Source organism: Myodes glareolus, chromosome 21 (assembly GCF_982192425.1).
Source record: "Myodes glareolus chromosome 21, mMyoGla1.1, whole genome shotgun sequence".
Taxonomy (NCBI): Eukaryota; Metazoa; Chordata; class Mammalia; order Rodentia; family Cricetidae; genus Myodes; species Myodes glareolus.
In genome coordinates this window covers 31,000,267-31,021,919 of record NC_142046.1, presented here as the reverse complement: position 1 = coordinate 31,021,919, position 21,653 = coordinate 31,000,267, and the positions used below count along the sequence as shown (strand labels likewise).

Here is a 21,653-nt window from a genome sequence, read left to right as displayed (position 1 = left end):
GAGAGGGTGCCTGAACTGGCCTTAGCCCATAACCATATTGATGAATCTTTTGCATATCACCATAGAACCTTCATCTGGCGATGGATGGAGATAGAGACACAGACACACATTGGAACACTGGACTTAACTCCCTAGGTCCAAATGAGAAGCAGATGGAGGGAGAGCATGACCAAGGGAGGCAGGAGAGGAGGGAACCTTCATCCGACGATGGATGGAGATGGAGACGGAGACCCACCCTGGAGCACTGGACTGAGCCCCCAAGGTCCAAATGAGGAGCGGAAGGAGGGAGAACATGAAAAAGGAAGTCAAGACCGCGAGGGGTGCGTTCACCCACTGATACAAGGGGAGTGGTCTGGTGGGAGCTCACCAGGGCCTGCTGGACTGGGACTTGAAGGAGCGTCTGATTGGGCTAGATTCTCTGAATGTGGCTGACATGGGGGCTGACTGGGAGGCCATTGACAATGGCGCTGGGTCTTGTTTCGTCTGCATGTGCTGGCTTTCTGGGATCCTGGTCTGTTTGGATGCTCACCTTCCTGGACCTGGAGAGGGGGGGAGGAGCTTGGACTTCTAGCGGGGCAAGAGGCCCTGACTGCTCTTGGAACTGGAGAGGGAGGAGGGGAGGAAGTGGGGGGAGTGGGAGGGTATTGGGAGGAGGGGAGGAAGTGGGGGGAGTGGGAGGGTATTGGGAGGAGGGGAGGAAGTGAAAATTTTTTATAAATAAATGAATAAATAAAAAAAACTAATGAACAACAACAAGAAAAGAAAGAAACAAGTAGAGCTGGACTTAAGGCTGTGGATTGGGTGGTGGGATTAGCAACTGATCGTTGGAGCAATAGTACAAGTAATATTTGTGAAGTGGAACAGCAGAGACAAAGAACGACTAGAAATATGCAAAACCAAGAAAACCCGAAGTGAATAGTCTTCAAAAATTATTAGTAGTTGTGATGTGTTTCATGTAGAAATATTTATCTATTAAAAATTAAAATATTTGTATGTTTGGGGAAGTCTTCACACAAGGTGCTGTCAACATTTTTCTTATTATTTCAATGATACCACTGAGAAGTAAAATATACCTACTCCAGTGATGAATTTGCTGCCTGGAAAAAAAGAGGTCAAGAGAAATATATGTTTTGCCTGTAAGAATTTCTTTATTTAAGAAATGAATAGGAGATAAAAATTGGGGTGTTTTTAGAAAACTTGTTAGGCCTTTTTTCTTCATCCATTTGACAAATGTATATACGATTCAGTGTCAGCTTTGGATTTAAGAATGAACAGAAGAGATAAGAAATCTTGGTATAAAATTTTAGTAAAGAATGGGAGACTATGAACATTTTCTTAAAATGCAAATAATTATTGCGCTAAAAATTCAAGATTCTAACACAGTGCATTTGTGAAAAGCCTATAAACAATGCAGCTCTGAATAAGAACACAGGTGAACACAAGCAAATGCCCCGGGGGTGCTCCCAGCCAGTCCTAAAGAACAAACCATCCACATCATCCTAGGGGTTGAGTGTACCTCCATCTCTCCGATCTTTCAGAAGGACTTGGGTTATACATTAAAACTATCTCTGAAGAGTCCTAATTTGGGGACATGAAATGAGACATATGATATAAATGACAGCACTTTTCATTTTAGCCTGACATCTTTCTCCTCATCCTCCCTTTCATGAGAAGTATCACCTTATTAGCAAAGAGTGAATTTACGTCCCCATAAACTCCCTCTGATCCAGTGAGTCACCATGGGCCCCAGGTGATGCTTCCCCTTAACTAGTATGCACGCCTTTCCTACTCTGCCCTGTGTTGGCTCCATTACTTACTGTTTCTAGAGACTCTAATCATTTTCAGTGTTTCAATATTCCCCTGACAATCTTCTCTTCACATGTTTCCAATTGTTCTCCATAAAGAGAAAGGTTAAAATTTCCAATTACACTCTTTTAATGACTCAAAACTACTCAGTGAACAAAATCCAAGTTTTATGGAATGGTTGAGTAAAGTTATATGCTATGATCTTTTTGGCATTTCTCTTAGAGAATCCCTCTAATCTTGCAGCACTCTGAAATTCATCCTTAAGTCAACCTTCGTTTTTCATCTGTGGGACCCTTTTTTCTACTCCTTTCTATAACTAGGAAGTCTCTTGGTTCCTCTTGTTTCTAGTCCGGTCCAGGTGATGAGTGTATTTTTTTTTCATTCCACATCCAACCCACCTATTTGCTTTGTGTCATTATATTGCCATGTGCTTTCTCAATAGAACATGTTATCCTTTGGATACATTTCGTACTTGTATGTCTTCCTCGTATGTGTCCGCATACATTCTCAGGACACAGAGATTTTCTTGAACCTCCAAGAAATTCGGAGCATGCCTGCACTTGAAAAGAAAAAAAAAACAATGAATGTATGGATGGATGAACAAAAATGATCTTATCAGGAAGTATATCCAATTACTTAAGGAATTGCTTAAGGAATGCAGGGTGAGTCTACCACTTGTTGCCAAAGTAGTGGGGAGATATAATTACATAATGTTCATTTGTTGCATGATTTATTTTGTAAACATGAAAGTGCTTAATCACTGTCTTGATATACTTTAGGTTGCTTTTCAATCACTTAGGAATAATTTTAAGTTCATATTTTTCATTTGTGCACAACCAAATATTTGGAAATTACTTGGGGTGGGTATTTGTCCAGTTATAAACTCTTTGCATTTGTTGAGGTCATTTTGTTTTTATTTGGCATAAATAACATTACAGTCTGGTAGTTTTATGAGAATACCATAAAATACTGTGTGAGTAGACTCTGTGGTGTGAAAGGCTCACCTAATAAACTTGGCAAAGTGACACATACCCCTGACTAGGGAATTTTCAGAAAAGTATTCAGAAAAATAAACAAGTGAGAAGTATTATAGGATGTTACATACTTGTGCCCTTCTCATAGATGTTGGTGTATGTGTGTGTTACTGAAAAAAATAATAATGAGAATAAAAGATTTACCTTCAGGTAAAAAAATATCTATGAATGAATCATTTAGAGATTCCAGATGCTTAAACGCCACATTTAGAGCAGCAACTAAAAAAATTGCTTTCAAAAAGCACTGTTTGCCTTTGATTTATGCCTCAGAATAATTCTAACATTGAAAAAAAATATATCCTTGACAATTACCTGAATAACAGGAAAAAATTCGTGTGTGGTTAATTGTCAGGTGAGAGGAATATAATGGTGTAAGCAGCTTTTTAAAATAGTATTTTTCTCTTCTGTGCTTTCAGGTTCAAAGTGATATCACCTGGGTTGGGAAGCACTGATTTTGACTTGTTTTAAATTCAAGAACCTCATCCATATAGAACTGGGAATTGCCAGGATACTAATACCTGCATTTTTATGACACATCCTAAAGTCAATAGGAAAGAGGTTTCTGAATAAAAGCCTTAAAATTACCTTATGAATTATTAATTACAGGGCATATTACCTTTGAATTATAAAAGCCCGGTAAAATGGAAAGAAGAATTGAAAAACATCAACCTCAAGCTCTTTAAAAATGTAATACCAATCATTTGAGCACTGCAAAAATCTTTTATTAAAGATAAAAAGAAGGTTATACGTATTTTATTAACTGGAGGATATGTTCAATCCACATGATTAAAAATCTCATTACTAACTCAACTCAGGGACATGATTTATTACTGAAACAGAATGGGAGGCATTCGGTTGTCCACAGCAGCATTTATCAGAAGCATAACTATCAGTTTGTATCTATTTTAACATACTTAATATTTTTAAAGGTGGCATTGCCATCTGTTTGAGGAATTGAAGATATTTTTTTCCCTAGTGTTGGCAAAGTACATTAAAGCAAAAACATTATCTGTTTTCCGTTTAGCTTCAAGCTCTAAGTTTTAGAAGTGAAGAAGGAATCTGGGCTTTAATGAAGTTAAGTTTTCCAATGTAAAGGGAGGAAAGGGAGCATATGACAGTTCCTTACCTTAAGATAGAGACAGAGGATCAGGAGTTCAAAGCTAGCCTTGGCTACTTAGCAAGTTCTAGGTCAGCTGGCTCAAGGAAACACTCTGTCTCAAGTAAATAAATATTTTAAAATGTTATATTTTGTAGACATTTTAAATGATACTTTTATTTTATAAAAGGATAATGTCATGGGTATATGCAATTGAAGAGAAATTGTTGCCTTTTAAATGTTTTGACTTTATGACTGTTACCATTCTGCTTTGAAGAGTGATTACAATAATTACTTTCTTAAGAATTTTATATTCTCTCAAGTTTTAAATGAACATCTAAATTTGTATAGTTAGAAAACAGCACGGTATTATTGACTTAATTGTTCAATATTCTTGCTTATTTGTTCTTATCAAGCAAATTATCACGTGGATGACAGAGAAGGGAGAGCTGATGATATGAGGTTGTGCCTACTGAGCACGGAGGGAGTGGACCATGACCTTTACTGCTAGATGAGGAAGCATTTGGAATATGGAACACAGCACTGTGTTCTTCCCACACTCTCCCAGCTGAAGGTAAACTGGCTGTGTTGGGACTGGAGTGAGCATGGGGCTTGAGGATAAATGAGGAAGCATTCTAGGCCCTTCATTAAGAACTTCCAGGGATGTGTTTGACGAACTTTGTACTAAACAGTTCTTGGTAGATTCAATATGTTAGAATGACAATATAGAAAGGCACCAGAAGCTTTTAGGAATGAAGAATTGAGAGAAGACATACACAGTTCAGTGTTAGAGGAGGGGAAACTGAGTTATAGAAACCAGCTGTAATGCCGCCATGATTCCTTGGCAGTAGGTAATGTAACTCAGCAGTGTGTATTGAAATTGTACTGAGGGGAAAAAAATTCCATTGGGAAAAACAAAAAGGCCTTGTGAGATGGCTCAGCAGGAAAAGAGCATTTGCTGCTCTTCCAGGACCTAAGTTCAGTTCTCTGCACCCACACCAGACAACTTACAACCTGCAGTTCCAGCTCCAGGGGTCCTGACACATTCTTCTGGTCTCTGAGGGCACTCCCTTCAACAGACACACAAATAATAATATAAGCCTGTAAAATCTTTTATGAAATAATTTGCTAGATAAATAATTTAAAGAATCCGGGTTCAGGTGGTCTTCGTGATAGCACAAAGTCTGAGGAGTTAGGAGACTCCTTTAAGCCTCTTTGCTTATCCCTTGCACAGAATCAGACATCAAACTCCAGATGAACTTCTGTCCTCTGAGGACAGTTCCTTTCCTTCTGTTTAGGGTGGGGACAGCTGAGACTGTGTCTGTGTGTCAGTTTATAAATGTTGTCTTCAGGGATTGCTTATTTTAATTTTGACTAGGAGCCCCATAGTTCTGAAGTAGCTTTAAATTTGAGGTTCTAACTCTGCTAATATTAAGCAATGATTACCATAAAGAAAGACTGGGTACTTGCAAACATTTTTTCCCTCTTGTTTAAAAAAAATAAAATTTAACTTAAGAATGGTTGCCATAGATATGAGGGCATTGACTAACTTCCTGGCATTAAAATGTGCGTGTATCTTCTCCGACTTATGTAATGCTCTCTGAAAAAGAAGGGGCTGTAGATTCTCCTGTCCCTCTATGTGTATTTATACATGTGTAAGAATATATGTACTTTAAAAGACGGAAATAAAAACCTATGCTTCAAACATAAAATGTCTATAACAAAATATCACATTTCTTTAGGCTGTTTTTCCACTTGGAGTATTTGAGTTTAGACAAACGGCTTTTGCCCGTTTCTTTCTTTCTCTCTTTCTTTTCTTCTTTCTATTCTTTCTTTGTCTTTTTTTTATAAGCTGGCACATTCTTGTTCAATGAAAACAAGGGAGCAAGGGATTATTCTAGCCATTGAAATAGAAATAGTGTGTGATTCTGACAGCTGGAGCTTGGGTGTGAGATATTGCAATTTTTGCTGTAGGGAGAGGAGATAAATTGAGGGTTTAAATTTCATAGCATACGGGGCTACCTAAATAGCAGCTGTTAGGTATGAAATCCCTGGTGAAGATTAGTGCTTGGTAGGGGCTAGGTCTTCCCAAGCTCAGAAAGTTGGAAGTGAGTGTCAGGGAATCACAGTGTTTCATTGGAAGAGGAATCCCCCCCTCTCCCCGCTTTCCAACTCTTGGCAATTGCTTTCTGGGCTTACAGTTATGCATTCATAAATTCTCTTCACTCGACTACACTAAAAATACCTACAATCTTAAAGTTTTCATTTTGAAGGAGCTGAATAATGTACCCAGATTACGTGACATGGTACATATCATGAAACTGCTGAAATTGTTAATAATATTTCAGGGGATTTGATTCTGCATTACGAAAGGACAGTTGCAGCAGGTTGGACTTCTAGGAGATCATCAAGTAATGGCTCTCTGGACTGAATTTAGTAGATATGCTTTATGCATTTGTTACTGCTTCTTATTGCCCATGTCTTAATCTACTGTCCCTCCTACATGTTAGGTCCTACCAACACACTTCCTGTTTTCTCTTCCCTCCTTATATTCCCTTGTGTACTATAGTCAGGATGTAGTTCTTCCAATCCCTCAAACACGATTTGCTTCTGGGACTTCAAAAGCCATAGAAAATATAGAAGTTTATTAAGTTCCTACTCTGACTCGCTCTCCCCTTTTCTTCAGTTTGAGGATTGCAAACAGTTTTGTGTGGTGCATACAGTGGTGATTGTGGTGGGCTGCTGATCACAGCTGCCCAGTTGCAAGTCGAAATTAATCATTTCAGAGTTCTGTGCTGTCCATGAACCTGCATCCATGACAAAATATTTAAGAAAAACTGCTTGAAGGAGAAAGAATTTAACTTGGTTCACAGTGTCAGATGGCTCTGTCCATGGTTCACTGTTTTGCTTTGTTTTGTGCCTACAGCAAAGCAAAGTCTCTCTCTCTCTCTCTCTCTCTCTCTCTCTCTCACACACACACACACACACACACACACACACACACACACACACACACACACGGAGGCCAACTTCAACTTCACAATAGTCAGAAAAGGGTGGGGAACCAAAGGAAAGGAGGTGCTGGGGCTCTGAGGCTAAGCTGCCCTCAGTGATGTACTACATCCAACAGAGTCTCACTTTTTAAAATTTTCACAGCCTCACAATAGCCAGCTATGACTGACTATTGATAAAGTCAGAGCCTTAAGGATCCAAAAATACAACTTCTCAAAGCCTCCATCTCTGAATGCTACTGCATTAGGGACCAAATCTTCAGCCCATGAGTCTGTAAGAGATATTGAAATTAGAACTATAATAACAGAATCTTCTTAAAATTGTTGAGGATTTCTGAAGAAATCATTTGATTTTATAAATCAAAATATTTAGGATGGTAGAATGATAAAGGAATCATAGAGAATGTTTAATTTATAACTATCAGCAATGAATTTTTTCATGCTAACTGAAACATCATACATTATGCAAATAAATATTTTAAGATAAAAATTTACTATTTAAAAATTAGAATGTTTGAATTGTCGTTCTGATATTAACTGTATGATTTTAATTCTTTTAAATTATTTGGGGCATGCTTATGATCTAGTATATTTTCTGTTCTGTATAATAAAAACCTTATGTGTTTTAAAGTGACCTATCCAAACTTGGCAGTACTAAACACCAGAGCAAGTACCCTGGGGTATGTCTTTTTAACCTGCTCAAAGTAAAGGAAGAAAGGAAGATTTTTGATGAGGGGACATGAATGAGAGGAAGACTTCAAGGAAATCCAAGACAAAGCCAGAAGTCAATATAGACTTTCAGGGTCCTAACATATTTAGAATATTTCCAGAAGGGTGGTGAAAATAAAGAAGAGGTTCTTGAGTAGGTGATGGACATAGCCCAAATTTTGTGCTAATGAGGCAACTTTTCTATGATCCTTTTTGGGCGCTTTGCAGTCTTTAGTTTCATTATTTTTCTCACTGACTTTTTTTTTAATGCAGCACATTTCTTTTGCATGTTAAAATAGTAGGAGTTGCCAGCTATGGCTTGAACTTAAGTAGCTAGAAATCCCACACCTGTGCAAAAGGGTTTTATTGATGCCTTCACAGCGTTTTCATATTCATTTATGGAAATCCTCTTTAAGAAAATACTTAGAAAACAAGCTGCAGTACATAGACTACCTTACAACACAGAAATAATTATTTGCCAAGTGCTGGTTTATTTATGAAGAATGCAAATCGTCTTCCCCCTCGTGTCTGCATTGATAAGACCAGAAGACCAATCCTGAAACAGGTTGTTGGCAACTAGAAAGAAACCTAATGTTACTGCTGTGAGCTATCACAACATTAGCTTCTGTACTTCGGGGGTCTGTTACAGACTGAAAGCATCCTTTTTACCTCAAACCTCCACTCAAGAGTAAGCAGGCTTGACTTGGGCTTAGCTAGGATGGTCTAGACAAATAAGTACTTAATCAATTTTATCAACTATTCAATTTGTTTATTTTGAATTGAGATCATTCTATCAGTAGCTTAAAGAAAGAACTTTTAATTTATTTCTGGAAAAGTTGAGGACGTTTTCTAACCTTCAGCTATCTCCTTTCATTATAGAGGTTTAGAATGGTTAATGGCTGTCTTTGGTAATCCACCTCTTGCATGATGCCTGGATTTCATATTTAAGTACAATTATATTAGAGAACACAGATTAATTTGTTTTACATATTCAGAGCTAGAATTTTGGGGAAAATGCTATGCAAATTTATGTAAATTGGAATACATGTTTATGTAAAACAACATGTGATTATGCATCCCTAAATTTACAAGAAAAAAAAATTCTGCTAGTCTTCTCTTAAAAAGTAGGGAAAATACAAATATACTCCCAATCCCAGTTTGGACCAGGCTTCTTCTCGCATGGTTTGTCTGGCATGTGGAAAGGCTCTTCCGTGCCATGGCACTGGGTGAGGATTCTGTATTTCCTTTGCTGAAACACGGTTTTCAGCTTAGTTCAGAGGAGGCTGCCAAATTTGTCTCTCTTCTCTGCTTTCCCTCATTTTGGTGTTGAAATATCTTGACTTCCACTAATTCAGTAAGGTTTGGGAATTGTTACTTAATTTCATAAATAAACATAGTTTAGTTAAGGTCAATGCCACATCTGCCTTTTTTAAATGAACTGTACTAAGAGAGTGGCACATGCCCAAATATTTGGCATATATCCTCCAACCACCCGCTCTGATAAGTAAACAAATAGGATTACTCAGCCTTCTAGGGTGACAGAGCTAACATTTTGCATGAAAAAGCGCTCCTCTGAGAGTCAGTAGGGTACTGTTTGTTAATTTCTCCAGTTTTAAGATTTAAATCAGAATTTTTAATCACCTGAAGAATGGTACTATTTACTTATCTTGGCATTTGTCAAATTCGTAATAATTCCTCTATTGATTATTCCTGACTTTATGTTTACCTGAGAAACTCATATCCTTTACCAATAAGGTTATCTAGAATTCTTAAGAAAGAATATTGTCTTTACCTATCAAAAACAATTTTAACTATTAGTTGCCAAATTTATTTCCCAACTTACACGTTGCATTGTTATTCAGGTTACTGAAGGCGTGGGGGGTTTTAGGAAGTTCTGCCCTCTGTTTCCCAAGGAGTAAATAGAAATGAGCTATGTATCTCCATCCTCAAGTAACCTCAGGCATTTTTTTCTTCATAAACCCTATAAGTTGCTTTCTTTTATCATGCCAGCATGTTGCCAATCAGAGAGCAATCTTCCCTTCTAGGAGAAGCTGAAGGTTATGGTAGAGTGCTGGAAAAAATGAATGGTGAGCTATCTTGTTGGTTGGAGGTGATTCAGGCTCCCCAAGTCTGATGATGATAAACGGAAACATGCCGAACAAATTCCGGTCTGCATGAAGTTTATAAGATATTCTTTGAAGGAGAAAATACATTAGCAACTTGGGGACTTGGGTGAAGAAAAGATATACAAATTCTTGTGTCTTTTATCAAAGGCCTTTGAATTTTTTTTACAGGTAGATACAGAATGATAAGAAACACACATATGATATTTTGAATTTTTTTTACAGGTTGATATAGTATGATAGGAAGCACACACACGATCCTTGAAGTTTTTTACAGGCTGATATAGTATGATAGGAAGCGCATACATATACACACACTCACCGTTAAAAGTAAGGAAAGATCTCATACAGGAGAAGGAGGAGACTCAGAGTTCTTGTACCACTGGGTGCATAGAGTAGGACAGTGGTATATAAGCAGGACAGTGTGTGTCAGTAGACATATTTGTTATCTAATTTTTTGATAGTTTTTGTTATATTGTATGTGTCAGTGCTCATCTGAATGTGTCTGTGTATCATGTGATTGCAGTACCTGCTATGGCCAGTAGAGCAAAAGAGGGTGTCAGAGCAATGGGAGCTAGAGTTACAGATATCTGGGAGTTGGGAAATGAATGTGGATCTTCTTAAAAGCATGAGTGCTCTTAACCACTGAGCCATCTCTCCAGACATTTCTTAGCTCACATTTTTAGACTTTTTTTAATGTTAAAGAATGTGTGTATATGAAGGTTTTCTCTGATGACATACTGAAAGTGTGAGGTTACACATAAAATAGTCCATGTTGAAATTCATCAGACCACTTCAATACAAGAAACATTATTATAAATCTGTGTTTCTCTATATAAGCAACCAAATGAATATTTATTATTGCTGAAATAAAGTAAAAATCTTGATTTGCAATTCAAAATTTTCTCTATCCAACTTGTAAATAAGATGGATTCTTAAATAAACAAACAAAAAACAAGACTAAAGAAGAAAAATTCTAAAGTACTTTTTAAATGAAAAAGCTAAATTAATCAATCCCAGAATAAGCAAATACCTTTCCATGGTATTGTGATGCCTCATAGCTTTTTTGGATAATGATGAACATTGAATAAATGAATAAATACCTCATTTTGGTTTGTTTTTAATTATTCTATTTATTTTACATTGCAGCCACAGTCTACCCCATCCTCCTCTCCTAGTCCTTCCTACTATATCCTCTCTCCACGCGTCCTCAAACTCCTCCTCTTCTGTCTCCATCCAGGACAGGGTAGGTCTTCCATGAGTATCAATAAAATACAGCATATCAAGTTGCAGTAAGACTATGTATCACCCACCGCATGCATTAAGGCTCTACAAAGTGACCCAGTATGAGGAGAAGGGTCCAAAAAGCCAACAAAGAATTAAAGACACTCAATGTTCCCTCTGTTCTCGTTGTTAGGAGTCCCACAAAGTATCAAGCTGTACAACCGTAGCATACATGCAGAGTGGTCATTCCCTTGCAGGCTTCTTGTTTGTCAGTTCAGTCTCTGTTAGCCCCTAAGAGCCCAGGTTAGTTGAGTGGGTGAGCCTTCCCATGGTATCCTTGACCCCTATGGCTCATATACTCCTTTCTTCTCCTCTGCAAGATTCCAGAACTATGCCTAAAGTTTGGCAGTAAGGTCTTTGCATTTGCCTTGCCGCCATCAGTTGCTGGAATGCACCTCTCTGATGACAACTGGGTCAGACACCAGTCTGGTCACAGCGGATATCCAGTTCAGGCTACTTAACCACTATCGCTATTGTTAATAGTCTAAGGTTGGGTCCTCCATGTAGATTCCTGGGAAACCCCCTTCCCCAGGCTTCAACCACTGGAGCCCTGGATTGTGCCCCCTCCAGCCGTTCCCCTCAGCACTTTCCCCCGTAGTGTCCCTCCTAACCTGATGGCTCAAGTTCCATCCTTTCGCTCAGTCCGGTCAGAAAACCTCTTCTATTTTCCCTTTACAGGGAGATCTGGGTGTAATCCCCCAACTCCTGCCGGCCTCCGGCCCCCATGAACACTCCTTGTTACCTGGTCTCTCTGGGTCTGTGGATTGTAGCATCGTTCTCTTTTATTTTACAACTAATATCCACTTATGATTGAGTACAAACCGTGTTTGTCTTTCTCGGTCTGGGTTACCTCACTCAGGTTTATTTTTCTAGTTCTATCCACTTGCCTTCAAATTTTCTGGTGTTCTTGATTTTAACAACTGATTAATACTCACTGTATAAATGTACCACATTTTCTTTATTCATTCTTCAGTTGAGGGACGTCTAGGTTGTTTCCAGATTCTGGCTGTTATAAATAAAGCTACTATGAACATAGTTGAACAAATGTCCTTGGAATGGTTGAACATCCTAAATGCCCAAGAATGGTATAGCCAGGTCTTGTGATAGGTTGGTTCTCCGTTTTCTGAGAAACTGCCACAATAAATTTCAAAGTGATTGTAGAAGTTTGCACTCCCACCAAAATAGCAGAGTGTTTCCCTTATTCTACATCCTCTCCAGCATAACTTGTAGTTGATCTTATCTATCTGACAGGCTTAAAATGGAACCTCAGAGTCATTTTGGTTTACATTTCCCTGATGGCTAAGAATGTTGAACATTTCCTTAAAGAGTTTCTCTACCATTTGAGATTCTTCTGTTGAGAATTCTCTGTTTAACTCTGCATCCTATTTTTTAGTTGGAATATCTGGTTTGTTGATGATCAGTGTCTTGATTTTTTTTATATATTTTGGAAATCTGTTCTCTGTTAGATGTGACGTTGGTGAAGATCTTTTCCCATTCTTTAGGCTGCCCTTTTATCCTATTGACAGTGTCCTTTGCCTTACAGAAGCTTTTCAATTTTTGAGGTTCCATTTATAAATTGTTGATCTTTGTGCCTATGCTATCCGTGTTATGTTCAGAAAGTTGTCTCCTGTGTATTTAAGATTATGTCCCACTTTCTCTTCTATTATGTTCAGTATAACTGGATTTATGTTGAGGTCTTTGATCCATTTAGACTTGAGTTTTATGCAGAGTGATGAATATGGATCAATTTGCATTCTACATACCAACATCCAGGTAGATTTGCACCATTTGTTGAAGATGCTTTCTCTTTTCTATTGTATAGTTTTGGCTTCCTTTTGAAAGTGTGTGGATTTACATCTGGGTCTTCAATTTGATTCTACTAATTCACTTTATTGTTTTTATGCCAATATCAAGATGTTTGTATCATATAGCTCTGTAGTAAATCTTGAATTCAGGGATGGTATTACCACCAGAATTTCTTTTGTTGTACAGGATTGTTTCAGCTATCCTGAAATTTTTTTGGTTTTCCATATGACATTGAGTATTGTTTTTCCAAGGTCTGTAAAGAATTGTGTTGGGAATGCATTGAATCTGTAGATTGCTTTTGGTAAGATGTTGATTTTTGTTATGTTAATTCTACCAATCCATGAGCGTGGGAGATTTTTCTGTCTTCTGATATCAACTTCAGTTTCTTTCTTTATTGACTTGAAGTTCTAGTCATATAGGTCCTTCACTTGCTTGGTAGAGTGACTTGAAAATATGTTGTATTATTTGAGATTATTGTAAATTAATTTTTTCTCAGCCCTCTTATTGTTTGTATATAGGATGGTTACTGAATCCATTGATGTTTAGTGATATGAATGACCAATGACTACTAATTCCTGTTATTTTGTTGATGGTGGTGTTTGTGTGAGTGAGTGTGTGTTTGTGTGTGTGTGTGTGTGTGTGTGTGTTTCCCTTCTTTGGGTTTTGTTGGTTTGAGATTATCTATTGCCTATACTTATCTTCCTGGGGTTGGAGTTTTTCTTCTAGCACCTTCTATAGGGCAGAGTTTGGAATAAATAACTCTTGAAGAAAGGATTCATGAAACAATTGTAACATCCACATAGAAATCATAATAGATTTTGAAACATTGAAATTACTTATGTTTTTGACCACGTGTTACTCAGAACTCAAGTTTGACTTTGAAAAGTGTGCAATGGCCACAAAGTAAATGATAATTAAAATCTGGAGATGGAATGGACATTATTTAGTGTTCTAGCTGTGGCTAGAGAACTCTGATTTTCAGCATGTGTTTCCATTCAAAATGACTTAGAGTAATGTTCAGTTACTGATCACCTACATTTATGTGTCTATCTTTAGTGTTTCCGCAAATGTGACCTTATATTTATTATAAAGCTTATCTTTAATTTGCATTATATTCCAGAAGACTTGTAAATAGAGTTATCCTTGTTGAAGGATTAAAGGTTATTCTAATTTTACTATTTATCCATTGTTTTTGGATCCCTTCTAAAGGAAGATGAATAGTAATAAACATAAGACTGAACTATATTAATGCATTAGCAAAGGTTAGGGAAACTGTTTGTACATTGGCCTATGCCATCTATTCCTTCTAAATCTTATCTGAGAGTGTGACATTTAGTAAATGTAGAATGGAGTTCAATGACAAAAGTCCTAATGGAGACTCCTTTTTGCCTCAAATTTTGGAACCCATATTCAAGAATGATTATTAGAATGTGATTTGTGATGTGGTCCACTGATTCACATCAATGATTGAAAAGACAGCACAAAATAGTTTTATTGTTTCTATGGCTGTGTATATGCTGTTATTTTCTGCATAGGAAACATGAGTAAGACAAGAGGGTCAACTAAACATAATAGAAAGACATTAAGTATATTGGGCCTTTAAGTCATTGCCGATTGCCAGACATGTTACAGGATTATAGTAACACATCAAATTCTAACAGGGAGTACTACTTCTTGTATTTCTATCTCACTTAACTTTATCCCCCAGGCACATGTGCACACACACATGCACACACACACACACACACACACACACACACACACACACACACCCAACTCATAAAAACATGGTCAAGTAGCAAATAAAATACTTTCTGTGTAAGCTTTAATTATTTCAAGTAGTGTGAATTGGGTATACCAGTAGGTATATAAAGTTCTGATTTATTCCAGATCATGGAAAGTCTATTTTCCACCCAATAGACATAAATAAGAACATTTAGTAATTCCCTCCAGAGGCCAAAGCAAATCAAGACAGATATCCAGGGCATATTTCAGTAGTAATTTGCATTATCATCTTTAATGTAATGCCTGGTATAGTGTATTCAAATGCTAAAACTAAATAACTAAATGATTCTGGTGGGACCACTGGTAAAGCTAATCTTTTTTCAAGGCTTTATATTTATTTTTATTTTATGTGTTTGACTATTTCAGCAACATGTATGCCTGGTGCCCATGGAGGTCAGAGTAGGTCTCCAAATCTCTGGAAGTGGAATTACAGATGTTTGTGAGCTGCCATGTGAGCACAGATCTGTAAGGGTAGTGAAGGATGTTAATCACTCTAGCATCTCTCCACCACAGAGCCAACATTTATTAAGTACTCACAAATTGTTATTTCTGTACCAAATACTTTAAAAGTCTTACTTTGTTAATTCTCACACTGGTCCTAAATACTAGTCCTGTTTTGCATTTTAAAGGTTATACCTATAAAACACTTGGTCATAGCAGTGGTCCCTTTGAATTTAAAGCTTAAACTTGTGCAACTCATTGCTATTTCTCCTTTGCCACAGATTTTTCTCATGTGTTTTTTTTTGTTTTGGGTGCTCACTTCAGACAGATAAAACTTGTTTATTATAAGACATGGTTATCTGTGGGTCATCAAGATGATCAGGCTTAATATATATCATTTATTAATTTTTGTATGTATATGTGTATTTCAATTTACTTATTTGCTTCAACTGAAGATCTGTGTTTCCTGAAACAATACTGAAAGAAACAAACATCTCATTGTTACATTCCAGTCCAGAGCATAATGTGTAACAGTTTCTAGGCACAATGAGACAATCTTACTCTTTCTCAATTTATTAAAGCAATGCTATTTATTGTTGGGCTGTGCCAAGTATTTCGGATGTCTTTGAATACAGACTTGGTGAATTCTTTTACAGAAACAGTCATTAAGTTCTCCCACTCCTGAGGCCACCAAGTTCTCATCCTTCAAAATGAAATCAACGTGATCCGAATGTTGCTCAAATCAGCATCTGAGAGGGAGGAGAAAGGTCACTCATGAATGGAATCAAGCTCTGACTACTTTGCAAATAATCAAGTCACACTGTAAGTCCTGCACTGCTGATTTAACGTGTGGGAACAAGAGAGAGAGGAAGAGGGTTAGAATGCTGGAGACAGCTATGTGCCTACCAGTCTCATAAAATTCTCTTTGTAATACAGGGGAAAAAAATCATGCTGTTGGAAATTATCCAAAATTTTCTGCAGTAACTTGCTTCTCATACAATTTGATGGGTTATCTGTGGTTCTTGAAATTTGAATGATTTCACAGCAACAATATTTTTTTACTAATTATAAATGAATAACCTATGACCCACATTGGAGCACTGGACTTAGCTCCTAAGGTCCAAATGAGGAGTACAAGGAGGGAGAACATGAACAAGGAAGTTAGGACCACAAGGGGTGCATCCACCCACTGAGACAGTGGGACTGATCTAATGGGAGCTCACCAAGGGCAGCTGGACTAGGAGTGATGGAGCATGTGATCAAACTGGACACTCTGAATGTGGCTGGCAATGAAGGCTGACTGAGAAGCCAAGGACAATGGCACTGGGTTTTGATTCTACTGCATGGACTGACTTTGTGGGAGCCTGGTTTGTTTGGATGCTCATCTTTATAGACCTGAATGGAGTGGGGAGGACCTTGGACTTCCCACGGGGCAGGGAACCCTGACTGCTCTTAGGACTAGAAAAGGAGGAGGAGGTGGAGAGGGGGAGGGAAAAGGGAGGCAGGGAGGAGGTGGAAATTTTAAATAAATAAATAAATAAAAGAGCAAACCTACAAAATAAGAATCATATCTTTTTGTAAGACACACAAGAAGGAAAGAAGTGGTGTACACAACTTCTTAGTAAAAATGAATCACCTTTGTGGTCTGTTGTTTTAGGGGTTTATGTTACCTTAAGGATCTTATAGTTGACAAATAGAATAGAAGTGGTTCACCATCTTCAGAAGTTTTCACAAAATCTCTTACAATCAAAATTCTCTGTAGTGAAAAAGCAAAAAAAGCTTATGTTGGCAATTTCAAATAGAACACAAGGCCATTGAAATCAATTATGCCTGTTACAGAGGGTATGCTATGCAGCAGTGTGAAAAAATTGTCATTGATTTTTCTGTTATCTTATATACACAGATGTAGACTAACCCCCACAAAAATAATTTCAACTAAAACTGACATATAAATCTAGTTTGAAGCTTACATCTGTCAGTCAAATAAATTATTAAACTATTCAAAAGTCATAATGGTTTATATTGAAATTTGCCTATAAATATAAAACCACTAACTTAATATAACACCACTAAACTCTTTGCTGGAAACATCCACTTATCTACTGCACCATTGTTTTCTTTCTTTCTTTCTTTCTTTCTTTCTTTCTTTCTTTCTTTCTTTATTTATTTATTAAAAATTTCCACCTCCTCCCCACCTCCCTTTTCCTTCCCCCTCCCCACCTCCCCCTTCTTTTCTAGTCCTAAGAGCAGTCAGCGTTCCCTGCCCTGTGGGAAGTCCAAGGTCCTCCCCCCTCCATCCAGGTCTATAAAGGTGAGCATCCAAACAAACCAGGCTCCCACAAGGTCAGTCCATGCAGTAGAATCAAAACCCTGTGCCTTTGTTCTTGGCTTCTCAGTCAGCCTTCATTGCCAGCCACATTCAGAGTGTCCGGTTTGATCACATGCTCCATCACTCCCAGTCCAGCTGGCCTTGGTGAGCTCCCATTAGATCAGTCCCACTGTCTCAGTGGGTGGATGCACCCCTCGTGGTCCTGACTTCCTTGCTTGTGTTCTCGCTCCAAAGTGTCAGTTAGGACCAGCACCATTACCACATGAGACCCTCAAACTGTTAACTCTGGGGCATAAACTCACATATACTACATGATAATCAGCAATAATGGAACCTAGAAATTTGTGTTTCAAATACTGTAAAAATGTTCTGATAACATCTTATACTGGAGAGTTTGTGGGGAAAAGGGAACACTTCAGAATTGCTGGTGGAAATGCAAACTGTACAGCCCCTTTGGATGTCAGTGTGGCAGTTTCTCAGAAAATAGGAAAGAACCTTCCTCAAGACTCATTAATAGAACTTTTGCGTATATATCCAAAGGATGCTCTGTAACATGAGATCCTGCTTGTTGGGGTTTCTGCCTGCCCAGTTCCCACAGCTGGCAAGTCCCAAAGAAAAGTACACAGAGGTCTCCATAAGATTATAAACTGATTGGCCCATTAGCTCAGGCTTTGTATTAGCTCTTATAATCTATACCAACCCATTATTCTAGTATATGTTAGCCACATGGTTCGGTACCTTTTCTGGCAGGGTAGGTAACATCTTGCTTCTTCTGTGATCTGGTCAGGACTGCAGAAAGAGCTTCCTTCTTCTCAGAATATTCCTGTTCTCATTGCCCTGCCTCTACTTTCTGTCTGGTTGTCCCACCTATGCTTCCTGCCTGGCTAATGACCAATCAGCATTTATTGAAAACATAATTGACAGAATACAGAATTGTCCCACACCAATGCTCAGTCGTGCCACAAGGACATGTGCTCAAATATGTTCATAGCAGCATTGTTTGTCATAGCCAGAACCTACTTAAATGCCCCCTTGATTGAAGAATGAATAAGAAAAATGTGGTACATTTGCACAATGAAGTACTACAAAGCAGAAAAAAATAATGACATTTTGAATTTTGCAGGCAAATGGATAGAGCTGAAAAACATCATTTTGAGTGAGGCAACCCAGACCCAGAAAAACAATTATCACATGTTAATTAGTACATGTGATAATTGTTTGATTTTAAAACTTAAAGCAAAGCAAACCACCCCACAAACCACAGTCCCAGAGAACCTAGATAACAATAAGAACCCTAAGAGAGACAAACACAGATCTAATATACATGGGAAGTAGAAAAAGACAAGATCTCCTGAGTAAATTGGGAGCATGGGGAAATTTGGGAGAGGGTTGAAGGGGAGGGGAGAGACACGGAAGGAAGCAGAGAAAAATGTAGAGTTCAATAAAAATCAATAAAAAATGTTCTAATGAAGCATGCCTAAAAGAACCACTGGTACCAAAGTTTAAACAATGATAGTAATTCAGTCTGTCCTGGTGAGAGCACTGTGTGGTCAATGCAGTGCGTTTACATTTTGGTGGATCAGTCTAGGAAGTCGGAGTCCTTTCTTTGGAAACCGAGGGGTCTTTGGAGACAAAGAAAATAAGTAATTTTCAGGGTAAGGGCAAATATTATAGAAGTCAAAACTTAACTGACTCTCTGTAGCATACACATAGAGAACTAGACAACTTCTTTATTTCAAAGTCAACTTCTTTGATGATTTTTGAAGTAAACAAAGACGTGTCTTGTCAATAGTAAGTCTTTGTTCTGGAGAAGAAAGTGTTTGCGGGGATGAGTTGGTATACTGAACCACTGATCTGCATGTGAGACTATGTCATTACTGGGAAAATCGTGAAAGGAACAGATGACAAAGCTTGGAACTTGTTTCTTGTGATCTCCTTTCTTTTTCAGTGGAGTGGTATAATCTAAGAAATGTAGAGACAGAAGAAAATTTAACATGTATTAATAACACAAGACCCCTACCTTATTACTTTTTCTTTCTTCTTTTTCTTTTTCAGTTTTTTGAGACAGGGTTTTGCTGTGGCTTTGAAGCCTGCCCTGGAATTAGTTCTTGTAGACCAGGCTGGCCTCGAACTCACAGAGATATGCCTGCCTCTGCCTCCTGAGTGCTGGAATTAAAGGTGTGCACCACCACCACCCAGCTTTAGCTCTATCTTATAATGTGCTCCTAAACACAGATTCAGAACATAGCTGTGAACATCAGAAAAGTCCAACAAAAGAAACTAAAGTGATATTAACCAGACAATATAAAGAACACAATGTTTATTACACACATTGTGTGGCATTTTGAGCACCATGGGAAACATAAACTTGTTAGGATGAGCTCAAATACAGAGGCAATTATAAAGCCATACAAGGTTAAGCCATATTTACATTTACTTTTTCTGTTTTTTTCTGTCTTATTCATGACTGCAGATGCTCTGACATTCAAAATAATGTCAATATGGAAAGAGACAGTATGCTACCTATGATTTCTTGAGCTTCTTGAATTAATGGAGATCCTGTTGACCTTTGAGGAAGACTAAAGTCCTTTTTTGATTCCAGGCCACATAAGCCAGAGATAATGGAGATTTATGTTTTAAGGTGCTTCCATGGCACTGTGTCCACATCCTTAAGTAATTTTGAGGTATTATTTGGTTGTGCTGAATAATGCAGAATAATAAAGTTTGACACAAACCAAAGGAGGCTTCTCTAGAATGTTCTTTTCTTCGCCAAAGTTACAGATAATGATGAAGCACAGGTAAAAGAAAGACTACTGAGAATTTTAGTATTATACTGACAATTTTAGTATTACATTTTGTTTAGTGGATTGGGGTTCAGAGGACTTTGGGTTTTTCCAAACATGTGGGTTCCAGGGATTGAATTCAGGTTGTCAGGTTTGGTTATCCACTTAGCTTCCTTCCCATACCAAATTCTGTAGGATTCCTAACTGTTGATAGTGTTTGGGGAAGTTTTAGATTTGGTGATTTTTTTTCATTTTTGTTTTCTTGTTTGTTTATCTTATAGTACTGTGGATTAAATTAAATTACTGGGCCTTATACCTGAAAGGCAAGCACTCATTCTGAGTTATACTACCAGATTGGAAGTGGCAGTTTTTGCCTACAGAACTGCATTACTATATTGAAGAGCCTCTCTAATGTATTTGTTTAACTTCAGAAGCTGTTGGCCTACAGGAGAATATCATATTGTTAATACTTCTAAGTATGGAGTTTGGTAACAGAGACTATGCATCAGATACAGACTTGAGAACAGGGGAACAGTATGAAGCTTGCCAGTCCTAAACTCAGGGTGGAATGTCAGACAGAGCAGAGGACTTTTAAATAAAATCTCGAACATCACAATGCACATCAGAATGTGGGAGCTGAATAATAAAATATTTTTAATTCACAGTGAGCCCAAGTTTATGAATTTAAACCTTGAGTGCTGTTTGCATATGTAGGTATATGCATTCCATCCCAGGTATCTAGGTGAATTCCATCATCTGTACAAGTAGTGGGTTTTCTTTTCCTCAAAATCCTGCTTGACTCATGCTCAAGAACCAAGATAACAAGTAAACAAACAAAAAACAAAAACCCAAACAAACAAAAACCCTTTCTATTATAATTATTCTAATTTCCTAATTTGAATCAACTTGTGAACTAATATGTCACAGCATACAATTCCACTATTCCAGCTAGAAGTTTTCTCGTCTGAAGAAAGACAATTAAAATAAGCTAACTTTGCTTTAATGAAGTCATTCTCAACATTGCTATCATGACATAAGGTGTCAAGTCATTCGGCTGATAAAGGATTCTTTGTCTGAATCAAACAATAATCCAGCTCTCCCACAAACACCCTACCATTCATTCTATCCCAACTGACTGTGTTTTCAACTGATGATGTATTCATAACCCAAATCAAAGGCGTTCCATCTTCCAGGAAGATGAGAAGCCTGTTGTATAGCTTGTCAGTCCATTTTGAGAGGAGGATGGTCATTCAAAGTCTGTTTATAATTTAAAAGTGCATGCTGAGAGCTATGTTAACCTACTTTGAAGGATTTCTATTAAAAATACAATAAAGAATCCAGTTTACCAACCTCCTCTACAATATCTTCAGAGCAGTAACATAAAATCCTACTAACTCTATACTTTATCAGGTCAAGCACATTGTGTTTTGCTCCTCTTTTTTCAAAG

At 37.7% G+C, this 21,653-nt stretch overlaps 1 long non-coding RNA gene across 3 annotated transcripts in view; it reads left to right on the top strand.

The window, feature by feature from the left end:
* Positions 1–20,162, top strand: part of LOC125394996 (uncharacterized) — a 46,132-nt gene extending 25,970 nt beyond the window's left edge. For 2 of the 3 annotated variants that reach the window (XR_007230401.3, XR_007230403.3), the window contains 3 exons: positions 4,353–4,510; positions 15,751–15,916; positions 19,897–20,162. This is a non-coding gene — a long non-coding RNA (uncharacterized LOC125394996). Of the gene's footprint in view, positions 1–4,352; positions 4,511–10,927; positions 11,025–15,750; positions 15,917–19,896 lie in introns of all 3 variants that reach the window. The other variant, XR_007230402.3, reaches the window with a different exon arrangement.
* Positions 20,163–21,653: the final 1,491 nt, after the last annotated feature.